Source organism: Drosophila mauritiana, unplaced genomic scaffold (genome assembly GCF_004382145.1).
Source record: "Drosophila mauritiana strain mau12 unplaced genomic scaffold, ASM438214v1 U_52, whole genome shotgun sequence".
Taxonomy (NCBI): domain Eukaryota; kingdom Metazoa; phylum Arthropoda; class Insecta; order Diptera; family Drosophilidae; genus Drosophila; species Drosophila mauritiana.
In genome coordinates this window covers 17,089-38,117 of record NW_022881490.1, presented here as the reverse complement: position 1 = coordinate 38,117, position 21,029 = coordinate 17,089, and the positions used below count along the sequence as shown (strand labels likewise).

Genomic DNA, 21,029 nt, shown 5'->3' with positions numbered 1-21,029 from the left:
AGTTAAAGTCAAAATAAAATGAAGATGGCTTTTATTTTATATGTGGGGCTTGGCAACCTCATAAAAAGACTTTAACATTATTAATGTTGTTGTGCGTATTTGTGGCAGTACCTACTACAACAATGGCGTTTCCTATAAAAACAAATTCTCGAAAATGGAAATCGAAGAAACTGAACAAAATTTGAAAGTAGAAGTCGAATTAAAATTAAAATAATTTTGAATGTGGTATTCAAAATAAGTGTGTGTGTATATGGACCATAATATACACGCGTTGCGAATATGTATTGTTCATCTATGTTATGAGCATACGTTGGCTAATGCAACAACCTAAAATATACAATGTTTGTACCTGTCATCCATCAGGTTAATGTTTTATATAAATTTTGCAGTATGTGTCACCCAAAATAGCAAACCATAACCAGATTTTTATGATACATAATGCTTATATGAAACTAAGACATATCGCAACATTTATTTTTAGGTATAAAAATAAATTTATTGAAGGAATTGATATATGCCAGTAAAATGGTGTATTTTTAATTTCTTTCAATAAAAACAATATTGATATTATATAAAAATGAATTATAAAACTCTAAGCGGTGGATCACTCGGCTCATGGGTCGATGAAGAACGCAGCAAACTGTGCGTCATCGTGTGAACTGCAGGACACATGAACATCGACATTTTGAACGCATATCGCAGTCCATGCTGTTATGTACTTTAATTAATTTTATAGTGCTGCTTGGACTACATATGGTTGAGGGTTGTAAGACTATGCTAATTAAGTTGTTTATAAATTTTTTATAAGCATATGGTATATTATTGGATTAAATAATGATTTTATTCATAATATTAAAAAGAAATGAAAAACATTATCTCACATTTGAATGTGAAAAACGAAGAGAAATATTTTCTTTTTCAATCAAATAATACTGAGAAATGTCTAGCATAAAAAATTGAAATATTTTTCATCTAGAATTGTCTCTTATTAATGATTCGGAAAAAGAAAAATCTTGGTTTTGTTATTATTCTTCGTTGGTTCGTTAAATGGATAAAAAATAACTTTGCTTACAAGAACTATTGGAACTATTTATAACGAATTTAATTGATTGTTTTATCATTTATATATAAAGAATTTATGGCAAAAAATAGTTATATATACAACCTCAACTCATATGGGACTACCCCTGAATTTAAGCATATTAATTAGGGGAGGAAAAGAAACTAACAAGGATTTTCTTAGTAGCGGCGAGCGAAAAGAAAACAGTTCAGCACTAAGTCACTTTGTCTATATGGCAAATGTGAGATGCAGTGTATGGAGCGTCAATATTCTAGTATGAGAAATTAATGATTTAAGTCCTTCTTAAATGAGGCCATTTACCCATAGAGGGTGCCAGGCCCGTATAACGTTAATGATTACTAGATGATGTTTCCAAAGAGTCGTGTTGCTTGATAGTGCAGCACTAAGTGGGTGGTAAACTCCATCTAAAACTAAATATAACCATGAGACCGATAGTAAACAAGTACCGTGAGGGAAAGTTGAAAAGAACTCTGAATAGAGAGTTAAACAGTACGTGAAACTGCTTAGAGGTTAAGCCCGATGAACCTGAATATCCGTTATGGAAAATTCATCATTAAAATTGTAATATTTAAATAATATTATTAAGAATAATGTGCATTTTTTCCATATAAGGACATTGTAATCTATTAGCATATCCCAAATTTATCATAAAATATAACTTATAGTTTATTCCAATTAAATTGCTTGCATTTTAACACAGAATAAATGTTATTAATTTGATAAAGTGCTGATAGATTTATATTATTACAGAGCGTTAATTTTTCGGAATTATATAATGGCATAATTATCATTGATTTTTGTGTTTATTATATGCTCTTGTATGATTAACAATGCGAAAGATTCAGGATACCTTCGGGACCCGTCTTGAAACACGGACCAAGGAGTCTAACATATGTGCAAGTTATTGGGATGTAAACCTAATAGCGTAATTAACTTGACTAATAATGGGATTAGTTTTTTAGCTATTTATAGCTAATTAACACAATCCCGGGGCGTTCTATATAGTTATGTATAATGTATATTTATATTATTTATGCCTCTAACTGGAACGTACCTTGAGCATATATGCTGTGACCCGAAAGATGGTGAACTATACTTGATCAGGTTGAAGTCAGGGGAAACCCTGATGGAAGACCGAAACAGTTCTGACGTGCAAATCGATTGTCAGAATTGAGTATAGGGGCGAAAGACCAATCGAACCATCTAGTAGCTGGTTCCTTCCGAAGTTTCCCTCAGGATAGCTGGTGCATTTTAATATTATATAAAATAATCTTATCTGGTAAAGCGAATGATTAGAGGCCTTAGGGTCGAAACGATCTTAACCTATTCTCAAACTTTAAATGGGTAAGAACCTTAACTTTCTTGATATGAAGTTCAAGGTTATGATATAATGTGCCCAGTGGGCCACTTTTGGTAAGCAGAACTGGCGCTGTGGGATGAACCAAACGTAATGTTACGGTGCCCAAATTAACAACTCATGCAGATACCATGAAAGGCGTTGGTTGCTTAAAACAGCAGGACGGTGATCATGGAAGTCGAAATCCGCTAAGGAGTGTGTAACAACTCACCTGCCGAAGCAACTAGCCCTTAAAATGGATGGCGCTTAAGTTGTATACCTATACATTACCGCTAAAGTAGATGATTTATATTACTTGTGATATAAATTTTGAAACTTTAGTGAGTAGGAAGGTACAATGGTATGCGTAGAAGTGTTTGGCGTAAGCCTGCATGGAGCTGCCATTGGTACAGATCTTGGTGGTAGTAGCAAATAATCGAATGAGACCTTGGAGGACTGAAGTGGAGAAGGGTTTCGTGTGAACAGTGGTTGATCACGAGTTAGTCGGTCCTAAGTTCAAGGCGAAAGCCGAAAATTTTCAAGTAAAACAAAAATGCCTAACTATATAAACAAAGCGAATATAATACACTTGAATAATTTTGAACGAAAGGGAATACGGTTCCAATTCCGTAACCTGTTGAGTATCCGTTTGTTATTAAATATGGGCCTCGTGCTCATCCTGGCAACAGGAACGACCATAAAGAAGCCGTCGAGAGATATCGGAAGAGTTTTCTTTTCTGTTTTATAGCCGTACTACCATGGAAGTCTTTCGCAGAGAGATATGGTAGATGGGCTAGAAGAGCATGACATATACTGTTGTGTCGATATTTTCTCCTCGGACCTTGAAAATTTATGGTGGGGACACGCAAACTTCTCAACAGGCCGTACCAATATCCGCAGCTGGTCTCCAAGGTGAAGAGTCTCTAGTCGATAGAATAATGTAGGTAAGGGAAGTCGGCAAATTAGATCCGTAACTTCGGGATAAGGATTGGCTCTGAAGATTGAGATAGTCGGGCTTGATTGGGAAACAATAACATGGTTTATGTGCTCGTTCTGGGTAAATAGAGTTTCTAGCATTTATGTTAGTTACTTGTTCCCCGGATAGTTTAGTTACGTAGCCAATTGTGGAACTTTCTTGCTAAAATTTTTAAGAATACTATTTGGGTTAAACCAATTAGTTCTTATCAATTATAACGATTATCAATTAACAATCAATTCAGAACTGGCACGGACTTGGGGAATCCGACTGTCTAATTAAAACAAAGCATTGTGATGGCCCTAGCGGGTGTTGACACAATGTGATTTCTGCCCAGTGCTCTGAATGTCAAAGTGAAGAAATTCAAGTAAGCGCGGGTCAACGGCGGGAGTAACTATGACTCTCTTAAGGTAGCCAAATGCCTCGTCATCTAATTAGTGACGCGCATGAATGGATTAACGACGGACGTGTTTTCGTTGCGCTCGTGTACAGATTGCGAATAACTAAGTTTTCCTTGTTGGAAAGTAATTAAATCGGTGATTTAGTGCTCCGCGGAAGTCGAGTGAAAATTGTCGAGTGTTAAAAACAAGCGGTTTGGAAATTATTAACAATAAACTATTGGAAATTTTCCACTCCGCACGTGCTGCGAGGCGAGCTTACGGTAAGTTTTCGAGTAGCTTGACTGTCAAAGTTATGGTGCTATGCTAGGTGTGTTAGGGACAGTTTAGTGCTACCAGACGCTACCGATAGGTGGAGCTCTAGAGCATCACCTTTTGTCACTGAGCAAACGAGCATACGGTTGCTGGCGTCGACGGTAGGAGGAGCCACCATCGGAGTTATGCCGATCGAGAGCGACAGCAGCGTGAGTGCCTTGAGCGGAAGTAGTGCTTCGAGGAAGTCCAAACGACGCAGGCGCAGAAGCCATCTGGCCTCTAAGAGCTCGGCGCCGACGCAGGCGAAATTGGTTGCCCTGGCATCGAATGGAGTGCCAGAACCCGTTGGTGTACTGGAGGAGGCGTTTTCGTCGCTGGAGGACGCCCGGGCGGCTACCCCCCCCCACGCTGCTGCCACCGCTGTTGATCCTACTGCTGCCCTGCTGCCGACCACACTGCTGCCCCCGCCGTTTCCACTGCTGATAAAATTGTTGCCACCACTGCCACTGCCGCTACCGCTGCCGCCCGTGCTGGGCAAGCAGCCATGATGGCAGAGCTGTCGGCCACCCAGCGCATGGTGAGAAGCAGCTTCCGCAGCCTAGGAGAAGTGGACACGGAAGAGCTCTCGTATGCTATCAGCCGCTACGATGAGCTGGTGCTGGCGTTAATGCTCCGGTGTGGAGAACTGGAGACGCGGCTCGCTATGCCGCCACCGCCGCCGCCGTCGTCGAATCCGTTAAAGAATACGGCCGCCAATGCTCCCCAGATGCCACAGGTTGCACCCATCGCTGCCCCGCGGACCACCAAGGTTCGCGAGACGTGGTCAGCGGTGGTGAAGTGCGACGACCCTGCGCTATCGGGGAAAGCTATAGCGGAAAAGGTGCGAACGATGGTTGCACCCTCCCTCGGAGTCAGAGTACATGAGGTACGTGAGCTCCGTCGAGGTGGTGGTGCGATCATTCGTACTCCTTCAGTTGGAGAGCTGCAGAAGGTGGTAGCATCAAAGAGGTTCGCTGAAGTTGGGCTAAATGTGGCACGGAATGCGGCCGAGAAGCCGAAGGTCGTCGTCTATGACGTCGACACAGCTATCGGCCCTGAGGAATTCATGCAGGAGCTGCATGGAAATAACTTCGACAGCGAAATGACTATGTCCCAATTTAAGAAGTCCGTGCACCTGGTGACCAAGGCGTGGTCGGTAACCGACGGCGCCACAGTAAATGTAACGCTAGAGGTAGACGACCGCGCGATGGCGAAGCTTGATGTAGGTCGTGTCTACATCAAGTGGTTCTCATTCCGATGCCGAGCACAGGTCCGCACATACGCCTGCCACAGATGCGTGGGTTTCGACCACAAGGTCAGCGAATGCCGGCAGAAGGACAATGTCTGCCGCCAGTGCGGGCAACAAGGCCACACCGCGGCAAAGTGCCAAAACCCGGTGGACTGCCGGAACTGCCGTCACAGAGGGCAACCCTCGGGGCATTACATGCTCTCGAACGTGTGCCCGATATACGGGGCGTTGCTGGCAAGGGTGCAAGCTAGACATTAATGTTTAGCTTCATCCAAGCGAACTGTGGCCGAGGCAGAGCTGCGACCATCGAGCTCGGAGTCCGACTCAGGAGATCGGAGTCTATGTTCGCGCTGGTGCAGGAGCCGTATCTCGGCGGGGACGGAATGGATGTGCTGCCTGAAGGAATGAGAATTTTCACCGATCGGCGAGGGAAGGCAGCCATCCTAGTAGATCAACAGGAAGCCATCTGTATGCCAGTGGAGACCCTCACCACGGATTATGGCGTATGTCTGGTCGTTAAAGGGAGCTTTGGCTCAATCTTCCTTTGCGCCGCATACTGCCAGTTCGATGCACCTCTGGAACCGTACCTCCGGTACATGGATGCGGTCCTGCTGCAGGCCAGCAGAACCCCCGCAATCCTGGGCCTCGACGCGAATGCAGTGTCCCCCATGTGGCTTAGCAAACTCTCTCGTCATGCCGAGGGGCAAGCTAACTACAGACGGGGTGAGCTGCTGTCAGAGTGGATGCTGGAGGCAAGAGTCGCCGCCCTAAACCAGTCAACAGAGGTGTACACGTTCGACAATCACAGAGCTACTAGCGATATCGACGTGACAATCGTCAATGAGGCAGCATCTATGTGGGCCACATATGAGTGGAGAGTGGACGAGTGGGAATTGAGTGACCACAACATCATTACTGTTGTGGCCGAACCAACTACCGCGCGCGCAGTTGAGAGCATAGCTCCTGTGCCGTCCTGGAACTTCTCCAATGCACGTTGGCGATTGTTCAAGGAGGAAATGGTGAGTAGAGCAGCCGAACTTCCGGAAAACTTCTCAGAGTCGCCGTTGGACCAGCAAGTTTCGACCCTGCGCAGTATAGTACATAATGTATGTGATATTGCGCTGGGAAGAAAGTCAATTCGATCGCCCAACAGGAGAGCACGTTGGTGGACTGCCGACCTCTGCGCTGCAAGGCGCGAAGTCCGGAGACTTCGTCGCCTACTCCAAGATGGAAGGCGTCGTGATGACGGTGCCGCTATAGAGCGTGTAGTGGTCGAGCTGAGGCGGGCCTCAGCAAACTACAAGAAGCTCATTGGGAGGGCGAAAATGGATGACTGGAAACGCTTCGTGGGAGATCATGCCGACGACCCATGGGGGCGCGTCTACAAGATTTGCCGAGGCCGCAGAAAGTGCACGGAGATTGGGTGCCTCCGCGTGAATGGCGAGCTCATCACTGATTGGGGTGACTGTGCACGAGTGCTCCTCCGCAATTTCTTCCCAGTTGCGGAGTCCGAAGCACCGACTGCCATCGCGGAGGAAGTCCCACCGGCCCTCGAAGAATTCGAGGTTGATGCATGTGTTGCCCGGTTGAAGAGCAGGCGCTCTCCCGGCTTGGACGGCATCAATGGCACTATCTGCAAGGCAGTCTGGCGCGCCATACCCGAGCACCTAGCATCGTTGTTTTCCCGATGCATCCGATTAGGATACTTTCCCGCTGAGTGGAAGTGCCCACGAGTTGTCTCGCTGCTCAAAGGGCCAGATAAGGACAAGTGTGAGCCCTCCTCATATAGAGGAATATGCTTGCTGCCAGTCTTTGGTAAGGTGCTCGAGGCCATCATGGTGAATCGTGTGAGAGAAGTTCTTCCGGAAGGCTGCAGATGGCAGTTTGGATTTCGCCAAGGACGATGTGTGGAGGATGCTTGGAGACACGTGAAGAGCAGTGTTTGTGCCAGCCCGGCGCAATACGTGCTCGGCACATTCGTGGACTTCAAAGGAGCATTCGACAACGTCGAATGGAGTGCTGCACTCCGCCGACTAGCAGACTTGGGATGCCGGGAGATGGGCTTGTGGCAGAGCTTTTTCTCCGGCCGAAGAGCAGTGATCCGAAGCAGTTCCGGTACTGTGGAAGTACCGGTAACTAGAGGCTGCCCGCAGGGGTCAATCAGTGGCCCATTTATCTGGGACATTCTGATGGATGTACTGCTTCAGCGTCTCCAGCCGTATTGCCAGCTGAGTGCATACGCTGATGACTTGCTGCTTCTCGTCGAGGGAAATTCCCGAGCTATGCTAGAGGAAAAAGGAGCACAGCTGATGTCCATCGTAGAAGCGTGGGGAGCGGAAGTTGGCGTTGCCGTCTCGACCAGCAAGACGGTAATAATGCTGCTAAAAGGTGCCTTGAGACGTGCGCCTACGGTGAGGTTTGCTGGAGCGAACCTTCCGTATGTGCGTAGCTGTCGGTACCTTGGCATCACGGTCAGTGAAGGAATGAAATTCCTCACGCACATAGCTTCGCTTCGCCAGCGGATGACCGGAGTCGTTGGAGCATTGGCGCGTGTGCTTCGAGCCGACTGGGGCTTCAGTCCTCGAGCCAGGCGGACCATATATGACGGACTCATGGCACCTTGTGTGCTGTTTGGTGCCCCGGTATGGTATGACACCGCCGAGCAAGTAGCCGCCCGGAGACGACTAGCCTCCTGCCAGAGGCTAATCCTGCTTGGATGCCTTTCGGTATGCCGAACAGTGTCCACAGTGGCACTGCAGGTACTTGGTGGAGCTCCCCCGCTTGACTTGGCTGCTAAGTTTTTAGCGGTCAAATACAAGCTGAAGCGTGGATACCCGCTGGAGGAGAACGACTGGCTATATGACGAGGACACTACGTGTCTAAGCTGGAAGCAGAGGAAGACTCGCCTAGAAGAGTGCTTACTGCAGAGTTGGCAGAACAGATGGGATGATGACAGCGAACCAGGACGGGTGACGCATAAATTCATCCCATATGTCACTCTCGCCTATCGGGATCCAAGATTTGGATTCTCGATGAGGACGTCTTACCTGCTGACAGGTCACGGGTCGTTTAACGCATTTTTGCAAGGGAGAGCCCTCAGCGATACCACTGCTTGCGCTTGTGGAGATCCATATGAGGACTGGATGCACATATTGTGCGCTTGCCCCCTATATGCAGATTTGCGGAACCTCGATGGACTTGGAGTGCAGCGCCTTGGCGAAAACTGGACCTTCGATAGAATCCTGGAAGATCAACAGAGGACTCAACGGCTGGCAGTGTTTGCGGACGAAGTGTTCCGTAGGAGGAGGGGTGTTTAGCCCAACAACTTCGCCGTGTGGTTAGCGGGCGAGAATACTTCCACAGTCGCTATTGCTTGTCGTAAGAGGCGACTAATATAGCCATAGGTCCCTCTAACCTGCTTGTCGGAGCAAAAGGAGGAGGCCCACCGAGCCTCTCTTTCGGTACCACGGGTTGTGCAGCTATCCAAGACTGCACATTGAGGTAGGCCCCCTGGTGGGAGTATCGTGGTGGCTGTGGTTGGTACCCATATCGCGGGTAGAGCCTTCGTGTCGACGTTTGAGTTACGGTGCTAGTTGCGCAAAACTCGGGTGCTGTGACCAGAGATCAGTAGAGATTTTAGGTAGATCTCGCTCCTCAGCAAGGGGGAGTGCTTGCCCGGCAAGCAAGTACTCGAATTGCTACCGGGGTGGTCGCTATGTACATAGCTATAGCTTCTAGTCCGGGACGCTTGTCTGGCGTATCCAGACACATACACCATGTTGATACATGCACCACTTGTGGGTGTTCAGGGTGTCGTGGTTGTAATCCCTTCAGTGTGGAACACGCCACGTAAAACAAGTTCGGAGAGATCTGAAAAGTCGTCGTTGTCCCTATCTACTATCTAGCGAAACCACAGCCAAGGGAACGGGCTTGGAATAATTAGCGGGGAAAGAAGACCCTTTTGAGCTTGACTCTAATCTGGCAGTGTAAGGAGACATAAGAGGTGTAGAATAAGTGGGAGATATTAGACCTCGGTTTGGTATCGTCAATGAAATACCACTACTCTTATTGTTTCCTTACTTACTTGATTAAATGGAACGTGTATCATTTCCTAGCCATTATACGGATATATTTATTATATCTTATGGTATTGGGTTTTGATGCAAGCTTCTTGATCAAAGTATACGAGTTTGTTATATAATCGCAAACAAATTCTTTAATAAACGATGCATTTATGTATTTTTGATTTGAAAATTTGGTATAACTCCAATTACTCAGGTATGATCCAATTCAAGGACATTGCCAGGTAGGGAGTTTGACTGGGGCGGTACATCTCTCAAATAATAACGGAGGTGTCCCAAGGCAGCTCAGTGCGGACAGAAACCACATAGAGCAAAAGGGCAAATGCTGACTTGATCTCGGTGTTCAGTACACACAGGGACAGCAAAGCTCGGCCTATCGATCCTTTTGGTTTAAAGAGTTTTTAACAAGAGGTGTCAGAAAAGTTACCATAGGGATAACTGGCTTGTGGCGGCCAAGCGTTCATAGCGACGTCGCTTTTTGATCCTTCGATGTCGGCTCTTCCTATCATTGTGAAGCAAAATTCACCAAGCGTTGGATTGTTCACCCATGCAAGGGAACGTGAGCTGGGTTTAGACCGTCGTGAGACAGGTTAGTTTTACCCTACTAATGACAAAACGTTGTTGCGACAGCATTCCTGCGTAGTACGAGAGGAACCGCAGGTACGGACCAATGGCACAATACTTGTTCGAGCGAACAGTGGTATGACGCTACGTCCGTTGGATTATGCCTGAACGCCTCTAAGGTCGTATCCGTGCTGGACTGCAATGATAAATAAGGGGCAATTTGCATTGTATGGCTTCTAAACCATTTAAAGTTTATAATTTATTTTATAAACGACAATGGATGTGATGCCAATGTAATTTGTAACATAGTAAATTAGGAGGATCTTCGATCACCTGATGCCGCGCTAGTTACATATAAAAGCATTATTTAATACAATGACAAAGCCTAGAATCAATTGTAAACGACTTTGTAACAGGCAAGGTGTTGTAAGTGGTTGAGCAGCTGCCATACTGCGATCCACTGAAGCTTATCCTTTGCTTGATGATTCGATAAATAAATGATTTTCCTGTAGCCAACAACTCTCAATTTAGTGACGCATATGATATTGTCCTATCATATAATTTTTGATTAAAGATTTAAGTTATATCAAGTGCAATATGTCATCAATTTAGTGACGCATATGATATTGTCCTATCTATAATTTTGATATAAAACTTTAAAGAATTTATCAGTTGCCAAATACCTCGTCATCAATTTAGTGACGCATATGATATTGTCCTATCATATAATTAATATAAAGACTTTAATGAATTGTGTCAAGTTGCCAAACACCTCGTCATCAATTTAGTGACGCATATGATATTGTCCTATCATATAATTTTTGATATAAAAACTTTAAAGAATTGTATCAAGTTGCCAAATACCTCGTCATCAATTTAGTGACGCATATGATATTGTCCTATCATATAATTAATATAAAGACTTTAATGAATTGTGTCAAGTTGCCAAACACCTCGTCATCAATTTAGTGACGCATATGATATTGTCCCTATCATATAATTTTTGATATAAAGACTTTAAAGAATTATATCAAGTTGCCAAATACCTCGTCATCAATTTAGTGACGCATATGATATTGTCCTATCATATAATTAATATAAAGACTTTAATGAATTGTGTCAAGTTGCCAAACACCTCGTCATCAATTTAGTGACGCATATGATATTGTCCTATCATATAATTTTTGATATAAAAACTTTAAAGAATTGTATCAAGTTGCCAAATACCTCGTCATCAATTTAGTGACGCATATGATATTGTCCCTATCATATAATTAATATAAAGACTTTAATGAATTGTGTCAAGTTGCCAAACACCTCGTCATCAATTTAGTGACGCATATGATATTGTCCTATCATATAATTTTGATATAAAACTTTAAAGAATTGTATCAAGTTGCCAAATACCTCGTCATCAATTTAGTGACGCATATGATATTGTCCTATCATATAATTAATATAAAGACTTTAATGAATTGTGTCAAGTTGCCAAAACCTCGTCATCATTTAGTGACGCATTATATTATTTTGATATTTTGTCCACCTATCAATATACATATAATTTTTGATATAAAGACTTTAAAGAAATTCTATCAAGTTGCCAAATACCTCGTCATCAATTTAGTGACGCATATGATATTGTCTCTATCATATAATTAATATAAAGACTTTAATGATTTGTGTCACGTTGCCAAACACCTCGTCATCAATTTAGTGACGCATATGATATTGTCCCTATCATATAATTAATATAAAGACTTTTTAAAGAATTGTATCAAGTTGCCAAACACCTCGTCATCAACTACTATATTATGGTTGCGCCGACCTCTCATATTGTATTCTCTTATGTCTTCATAGGATTTTGGCAATTATACGAGTAAATTAAATAATATACATATGAAAATGATTAATTATTATATGTATAAGGGAAAAATGCTGAAATATTCCATATTATCTTAGTATTATAGAGGAAAGACCGTTGCCGACCTCTGATATTGTTCAAACTTATGTATTTATATGATTTTGGCAATTATATGAGTAAATTAAATAATATACATATAAAATGATTAAATATTATATGTATAAATGTATAAAGGAAAAAATGATGAAATATTCCCACATTATCTTAGTATTATAGAGGAAAGACCGTTGCTGACCTCTGATATTGTTCAAAACTTATGTATTTATATGATTTTGGCATAATATGAGTAAATTAAATAATATACATATGAAATGATTAATTATTATATGTATAAATGTATAAGGGAAAAAATGCTGAAAATATTCCCATATTATCTTAGTATTATAGAGGAAAGACCGTTGCTGACCTCTGATATTGTTCAAAACTTATGTATTTATATGATTTTGGCAATTATATGAGTAAATTAAATAATATACATATGAAATTATTAATTATTATATGTATAGGGGAAAAAATGCTGAAATATTCCCACATTCTCTTAGTATTATAGAGAAAAGCCATTATAGTGAGAGGGTATAGTAGTGTAAACGACCGGAATTACGACAGAGGGTTCAAAAACTACTATAGGTAGGCAGTGGTTGCCGACCTCTCATATTGTTCAAAACTTATGTATTCATATGATTTTGGCAATTATATGAGTAAATTAAATAATATACATATGAAAATTATTAATTATTATATGTATAGGGAAAAAATGCTGAAATATTCCACATTCTCTTAGTATTATAGAGAAAAGCCATTATAGTGAGAGGGTATAGTAGTGTAAACGACCGGAATTACGACAGAGGGTTCAAAAACTACTATAGGTAGGCAGTGGTTGCCGACCTCTCATATTGTTCAAAACTTATGTATTCATATGATTTTGGCAATTATATGAGTAAATTAAATAATATACATATGAAAATTATTAATTATTATATGTATAAGGGAAAAAATGCTGAAATATCCCACATTCTCTTAGTATTATAGAGAAAGCCATTATAGTGAGAGGGTATAGTAGTGTAAACGACCGGAATTACGACAGAGGGTTCAAAAACTACTATAGGTAGGCAGTGGTTGCCGACCTCTCATATTGTTCAAAACTTATGTATTCATATGATTTTGGCAATAATATGAGTAAATTAAATAATATACATATGAAAATGATTAATTATTATATGTATAAGGGAAAAAATGCTGAAAATATCCCACATTCTCTTAGTATTATAGAGAAAAGCCATTATAGTGAGAGGGTATAGTAGTGTAAACGACCGGAATTACGACAGAGGGTTCAAAAACTACTATAGGTAGGCAGTGGTTGCCGACCTCTCATATTGTTCAAAACTTATGTATTCATATGATTTTGGCAATAATATGAGTAAATTAAATAATATACATATGAAAATGATTAATTATTATATGTATAAGGGAAAAAATGCTGAAAATATCCCACATTCTCTTAGTATTATAGAGAAAAGCCATTATAGTGAGAGGGTATAGTAGTGTAAACGACCGGAATTACGACAGAGGGTTCAAAAACTACTATAGGTAGGCAGTGGTTGCCGACCTCTCATATTGTTCAAACTTATGTATTCATATGATTTTGGCAATAATATGAGTAAATTAAATAATATACATATGAAAATGATTAATTATTATATGTATAAGGGAAAAAATGCTGAAAATATCCCACATTCTCTTAGTATTATAGAGAAAAGCCATTATAGTGAGAGGGTATAGTAGTGTAAACGACCGGAATTACGACAGAGGGTTCAAAAACTACTATAGGTAGGCAGTGGTTGCCGACCTCTCATATTGTTCAAAACTTATGTATTCATATGATTTTGGCAATAATATGAGTAAATTAAATAATATACATATGAAAATGATTAATTATTATATGTATAAGGGAAAAAATAATCATATTATATATGAATAATGGAAAAAAAATGAAATGTTCCTATAATCTCTTAATATATAAGAGAATAGCCCGTATGTTGGGTGGCAAACGGAATTGAAAATACCCGCTTTGAGGACAGCGGGTTCAAAAACTACTATAGGTAGGCAGTGGTTGCCGACCTCCCGCATTATTCGAAATATTTATTTCGGATTATGTTTATATTGGTTACATACAATAAAGTATATTATTATCCGTACAAATTTGTTTCTCAGTTCTATAGAACACGGGACTTGGCTCCGCGGATAATAGGAATATACGCTTTATAGATAATATCGTTGAAACAAAAGTCAAGTTTCTATTATATATAGAATAACAAATCGTTTCCATATATTATCGTTAATTTTTGGAGGCAGGCAAATATTAATTTATTACCTGCCGTATAGTTGGATTATTATATCGTTACGGTATAATACAAATATGGATTCTTATGAAAGAAATATAAAATTATATATTAAATGTGGAAATATTATCATATGCGCTTGGTTTTATGTTATATATTACCAGAGATATATATGAAAAGAGATAAATTTTAAATTTATCTTCAAAATGCAAATGATTTAACTTAATATTTATATTGGTTAAACAAAAATTGTACATGTGTGGATACAATAATTATGTATGTTGGAAATAAAATGATATTTTATAATGAAATATGTATGTATAAAAAGATAAAATTATAGAAATATATATATTACAATAATTAGATGAAATTCTTGTTATATTGGTAAAACAAGTATAAATTAAAAATGAAAATATGGATTACGAATGCTATATAAAAATGGCCGTAATCGAATGGATTTTTTTACTTATATATTTAAAATTTTACCCAAAGGCGAATATTGAATTTATTATATAATAAAAATCATGGAATATATAAAGTGAAAAATCTATATATCTATATATCTATTATATTGCTTATTTCGATTCAAAATATATGAATGGAATATGAAGGAAAAACATTATTCTGGTTGATCCTGCCAGTAGTTATATGCTTGTCTCAAAGATTAAGCCATGCATGTCTAAGTACACACGAATTAAAAGTGAAACCGCAAAAGGCTCATTATATCAGTTATGGTTCCTTAGATCGTTAACAGTTACTTGGATAACTGTGGTAATTCTAGAGCTAATACATGCAATTAAAACATGAACCTTATGGGACATGTGCTTTTATTAGGCTAAAACCAAGCGATCGCAAGATCGTTATATTGGTTGAACTCTAGATAACATGCAGATCGTATGGTCTTGTACCGACGACAGATCTTTCAAATGTCTGCCCTATCAACTTTTGATGGTAGTATCTAGGACTACCATGGTTGCAACGGGTAACGGGGAATCAGGGTTCGATTCCGGAGAGGGAGCCTGAGAAACGGCTACCACATCTAAGGAAGGCAGCAGGCGCGTAAATTACCCACTCCCAGCTCGGGGAGGTAGTGACGAAAAATAACAATACAGGACTCATATCCGAGGCCCTGTAATTGGAATGAGTACACTTTAAATCCTTTAACAAGGACCAATTGGAGGGCAAGTCTGGTGCCAGCAGCCGCGGTAATTCCAGCTCCAATAGCGTATATTAAAGTTGTTGCGGTTAAAACGTTCGTAGTTGAACTTGTGCTTCATACGGGTAGTACAACTTACAATTGTGGTTAGTACTATACCTTTATGTATGTAAGCGTATTACCGGTGGAGTTCTTATATGTGATTAAATACTTGTATTTTTTCATATGTTCCTCCTATTTAAAAACCTGCACTAGTGCTCTTAAACGAGTGTTATTGTGGGCCGGTACTATTACTTTGAACAAATTAGAGTGCTTAAAGCAGGCTTCAAATGCCTGAATATTCTGTGCATGGGATAATGAAATAAGACCTCTGTTCTGCTTTCATTGGTTTTCAGATCAAGAGGTAATGATTAATAGAAGCAGTTTGGGGGCATTAGTATTACGACGCGAGAGGTGAAATTCTTGGACCGTCGTAAGACTAACTTAAGCGAAAGCATTTGCCAAAGATGTTTTCATTAATCAAGAACGAAAGTTAGAGGTTCGAAGGCGATCAGATACCGCCCTAGTTCTAACCATAAACGATGCCAGCTAGCAATTGGGTGTAGCTACTTTTATGGCTCTCTCAGTCGCTTCCCGGGAAACCAAAGCTTTTGGGCTCCGGGGGAAGTATGGTTGCAAAGCTGAAACTTAAAGGAATTGACGGAAGGGCACCACCAGGAGTGGAGCCTGCGGCTTAATTTGACTCAACACGGGAAAACTTACCAGGTCCGAACATAAGTGTGTAAGACAGATTGATAGCTCTTTCTCGAATCTATGGGTGGTGGTGCATGGCCGTTCTTAGTTCGTGGAGTGATTTGTCTGGTTAATTCCGATAACGAACGAGACTCAAATATATTAAATAGATATCTTCAGGATTATGGTGCTGAAGCTTATGTAGCCTTCATTCATGGTGGCAGTAAAATGTTTATTGTGTTTGAATGTGTTTATGTAAGTGGAGCCGTACCTGTTGGTTTGTCCCATTATAAGGACACTAGCTTCTTAAATGGACAAATTGCGTCTAGCAATAATGAGATTGAGCAATAACAGGTCTGTGATGCCCTTAGATGTCCTGGGCTGCACGCGCGCTACAATGAAAGTATCAACGTGTATTTCCTAGACCGAGAGGTCCGGGTAAACCGCTGAACCACTTTCATGCTTGGGATTGTGAACTGAAACTGTTCACATGAACTTGGAATTCCCAGTAAGTGTGAGTCATTAACTCGCATTGATTACGTCCCTGCCCTTTGTACACACCGCCCGTCGCTACTACCGATTGAATTATTTAGTGAGGTCTCCGGACGTGATCACTGTGACGCCTTGCGTGTTACGGTTGTTTCGCAAAAGTTGACCGAACTTGATTATTTAGAGGAAGTAAAAGTCGTAACAAGGTTTCCGTAGGTGAACCTGCGGAAGGATCATTATTGTATAATATCCTTATCGTTAATAAACATTTGTTATAATACAAATAAATACAATTTACCAAAATAAAAATATTACAAAATGATTCCACGGAATCAAAAGTTAAAGTCAAAATAAAATGAAGATGGCTTTTATTTTATATGTGGGGCTTGGCAACCTCATAAAAAGACTTTAACATTATTAATGTTGTTGTGCGTATTTGTGGCAGTACCTACTACAACAATGGCGTTTCCTATAAAAACAAATTCTCGAAAATGGAAATCGAAGAAACTGAACAAAATTTGAAAGTAGAAGTCGAATTAAAATTAAAATAATTTTGAATGTGGTATTCAAAATAAGTGTGTGTGTATATGGACCATAATATACACGCGTTGCGAATATGTATTGTTCATCTATGTTATGAGCATACGTTGGCTAATGCAACAACCTAAAATATACAATGTTTGTACCTGTCATCCATCAGGTTAATGTTTTATATAAATTTTGCAGTATGTGTCACCCAAAATAGCAAACCATAACCAGATTTTTATGATACATAATGCTTATATGAAACTAAGACATATCGCAACATTTATTTTTAGGTATAAAAATAAATTTATTGAAGGAATTGATATATGCCAGTAAAATGGTGTATTTTTAATTTCTTTCAATAAAAACAATATTGATATTATATAAAAATGAATTATAAAACTCTAAGCGGTGGATCACTCGGCTCATGGGTCGATGAAGAACGCAGCAAACTGTGCGTCATCGTGTGAACTGCAGGACACATGAACATCGACATTTTGAACGCATATCGCAGTCCATGCTGTTATGTACTTTAATTAATTTTATAGTGCTGCTTGGACTACATATGGTTGAGGGTTGTAAGACTATGCTAATTAAGTTGTTTATAAATTTTTTATAAGCATATGGTATATTATTGGATTAAATAATGATTTTATTCATAATATTAAAAAAGAAATGAAAAACATTATCTCACATTTGAATGTGAAAAACGAAGAGAAATATTTTCTTTTTCAATCAAATAATACTGAGAAATGTCTAGCATAAAAAATTGAAATATTTTTCATCTAGAATTGTCTCTTATTAATGATTCGGAAAAAGAAAAATCTTGGTTTTGTTATTATTCTTCGTTGGTTCGTTAAATGGATAAAAAATAACTTTGCTTACAAGAACTATTGGAACTATTTATAACGAATTTAATTGATTGTTTTATCATTTATATATAAAGAATTTATGGCAAAAAATAGTTATATATACAACCTCAACTCATATGGGACTACCCCCTGAATTTAAGCATATTAATTAGGGGAGGAAAAGAAACTAACAAGGATTTTCTTAGTAGCGGCGAGCGAAAAGAAAACAGTTCAGCACTAAGTCACTTTGTCTATATGGCAAATGTGAGATGCAGTGTATGGAGCGTCAATATTCTAGTATGAGAAATTAATGATTTAAGTCCTTCTTAAATGAGGCCATTTACCCATAGAGGGTGCCAGGCCCGTATAACGTTAATGATTACTAGATGATGTTTCCAAAGAGTCGTGTTGCTTGATAGTGCAGCACTAAGTGGGTGGTAAACTCCATCTAAAACTAAATATAACCATGAGACCGATAGTAAACAAGTACCGTGAGGGAAAGTTGAAAAGAACTCTGAATAGAGAGTTAAACAGTACGTGAAACTGCTTAGAGGTTAAGCCCGATGAACCTGAATATCCGTTATGGAAAATTCATCATTAAAATTGTAATATTTAAATAATATTATTAAGAATAATGTGCATTTTTTCCATATAAGGACATTGTAATCTATTAGCATATCCCAAATTTATCATAAAATATAACTTATAGTTTATTCCAATTAAATTGCTTGCATTTTAACACAGAATAAATGTTATTAATTTGATAAAGTGCTGATAGATTTATATTATTACAGAGCGTTAATTTTTCGGAATTATATAATGGCATAATTATCATTGATTTTTGTGTTTATTATATGCTCTTGTATGATTAACAATGCGAAAGATTCAGGATACCTTCGGGACCCGTCTTGAAACACGGACCAAGGAGTCTAACATATGTGCAAGTTATTGGGATGTAAACCTAATAGCGTAATTAACTTGACTAATAATGGGATTAGTTTTTTAGCTATTTATAGCTAATTAACACAATCCCGGGGCGTTCTATATAGTTATGTATAATGTATATTTATATTATTTATGCCTCTAACTGGAACGTACCTTGAGCATATATGCTGTGACCCGAAAGATGGTGAACTATACTTGATCAGGTTGAAGTCAGGGGAAACCCTGATGGAAGACCGAAACAGTTCTGACGTGCAAATCGATTGTCAGAATTGAGTATAGGGGCGAAAGACCAATCGAACCATCTAGTAGCTGGTTCCTTCCGAAGTTTCCCTCAGGATAGCTGGTGCATTTTAATATTATATAAAATAATCTTATCTGGTAAAGCGAATGATTAGAGGCCTTAGGGTCGAAACGATCTTAACCTATTCTCAAACTTTAAATGGGTAAGAACCTTAACTTTCTTGATATGAAGTTCAAGGTTATGATATAATGTGCCCAGTGGGCCACTTTTGGTAAGCAGAACTGGCGCTGTGGGATGAACCAAACGTAATGTTACGGTGCCCAAATTAACAACTCATGCAGATACCATGAAAGGCGTTGGTTGCTTAAAACAGCAGGACGGTGATCATGGAAGTCGAAATCCGCTAAGGAGTGTGTAACAACTCACCTGCCGAAGCAACTAGCCCTTAAAATGGATGGCGCTTAAGTTGTATACCTATACATTACCGCTAAAGTAGATGATTTATATTACTTGTGATATAAATTTTGAAACTTTAGTGAGTAGGAAGGTACAATGGTATGCGTAGAAGTGTTTGGCGTAAGCCTGCATGGAGCTGCCATTGGTACAGATCTTGGTGGTAGTAGCAAATAATCGAATGAGACCTTGGAGGACTGAAGTGGAGAAGGGTTTCGTGTGAACAGTGGTTGATCACGAGTTAGTCGGTCCTAAGTTCAAGGCGAAAGCCGAAAATTTTCAAGTAAAACAAAAATGCCTAACTATATAAACAAAGCGAATATAATACACTTGAATAATTTTGAACGAAAGGGAATACGGTTCCAATTCCGTAACCTGTTGAGTATCCGTTTGTTATTAAATATGGGCCTCGTGCTCATCCTGGCAACAGGAACGACCATAAAGAAGCCGTCGAGAGATATCGGAAGAGTTTTCTTTTCTGTTTTATAGCCGTACTACCATGGAAGTCTTTCGCAGAGAGATATGGTAGATGGGCTAGAAGAGCATGACATATACTGTTGTGTCGATATTTTCTCCTCGGACCTTGAAAATTTATGGTGGGGACACGCAAACTTCTCAACAGGCCGTACCAATATCCGCAGCTGGTCTCCAAGGTGAAGAGTCTCTAGTCGATAGAATAATGTAGGTAAGGGAAGTCGGCAAATTAGATCCGTAACTTCGGGATAAGGATTGGCTCTGAAGATTGAGATAGTCGGGCTTGATTGGGAAACAATAACATGGTTTATGTGCTCGTTCTGGGTAAATAGAGTTTCTAGCATTTATGTTAGTTACTTGTTCCCCGGATAGTTTAGTTACGTAGCCAATTGTGGAACTTTCTTGCTAAAATTTTTAAGAATACTATTTGGGTTAAACCAATTAGTTCTTATCAATTATAACGATTATCAATTAACAATCAATTCAGAACTGGCACGGACTTGGGGAATCCGACTGTCTAATTAAAACAAAGCATTGTGATGGCCCTAGCGGGTGTTGACACAATGTGATTTCTGCCCAGTGCTCTGAATGTCAAAGTGAAGAAATTCAAGTAAGCGCGGGTCAACGGCGGGAGTAACTATGACTCTCTTAAGGTAGCCAAATGCCTCGTCATCTAATTAGTGACGCGCATGAATGGATTAACGACGGACGTGTTTTCGTTGCGCTCGTGTACAGATTGCGAATAACTAAGTTTTCCTTGTTTGGAAAGTAATTAAATCGGTGATTTAGTGCTCCGCGGAAGTCGAGTGAAAATTGTCGAGTGTTAAAAACAAGCGGTTTGGAAATTATTAACAATAAACTATTGGAAATTTTCCACTCCGCACGTGCTGCGAGGCGAGCTTACGAGTAAGTTTTTCGAGTAA

General features: G+C 39.8%; 3 non-coding genes and 1 pseudogene across 3 annotated transcripts; all 4 read left to right on the top strand.

The window, feature by feature from the left end:
• Nucleotides 1–588: 588 nt before the first annotated feature.
• On the top strand, nt 589–767 carry LOC117149903. Its single transcript, XR_004460602.1, has one exon. It is a non-coding gene; the product is annotated as a 5.8S ribosomal RNA (ribosomal RNA).
• A 394-nt stretch (nt 768–1,161) lies between these two features.
• On the top strand, nt 1,162–10,470 carry LOC117149900 (annotated as a pseudogene).
• Nucleotides 10,471–14,861: 4,391 nt separating this feature from the next.
• LOC117149905 lies at nt 14,862–16,856 on the top strand. The gene has a single exon (XR_004460604.1). It is a non-coding gene; the product is annotated as a small subunit ribosomal RNA (ribosomal RNA).
• Nucleotides 16,857–17,542: 686 nt separating this feature from the next.
• On the top strand, nt 17,543–17,721 carry LOC117149902. The gene has a single exon (XR_004460601.1). It is a non-coding gene; the product is annotated as a 5.8S ribosomal RNA (ribosomal RNA).
• The last annotated feature ends 3,308 nt before the right edge of the window (nt 17,722–21,029 follow it).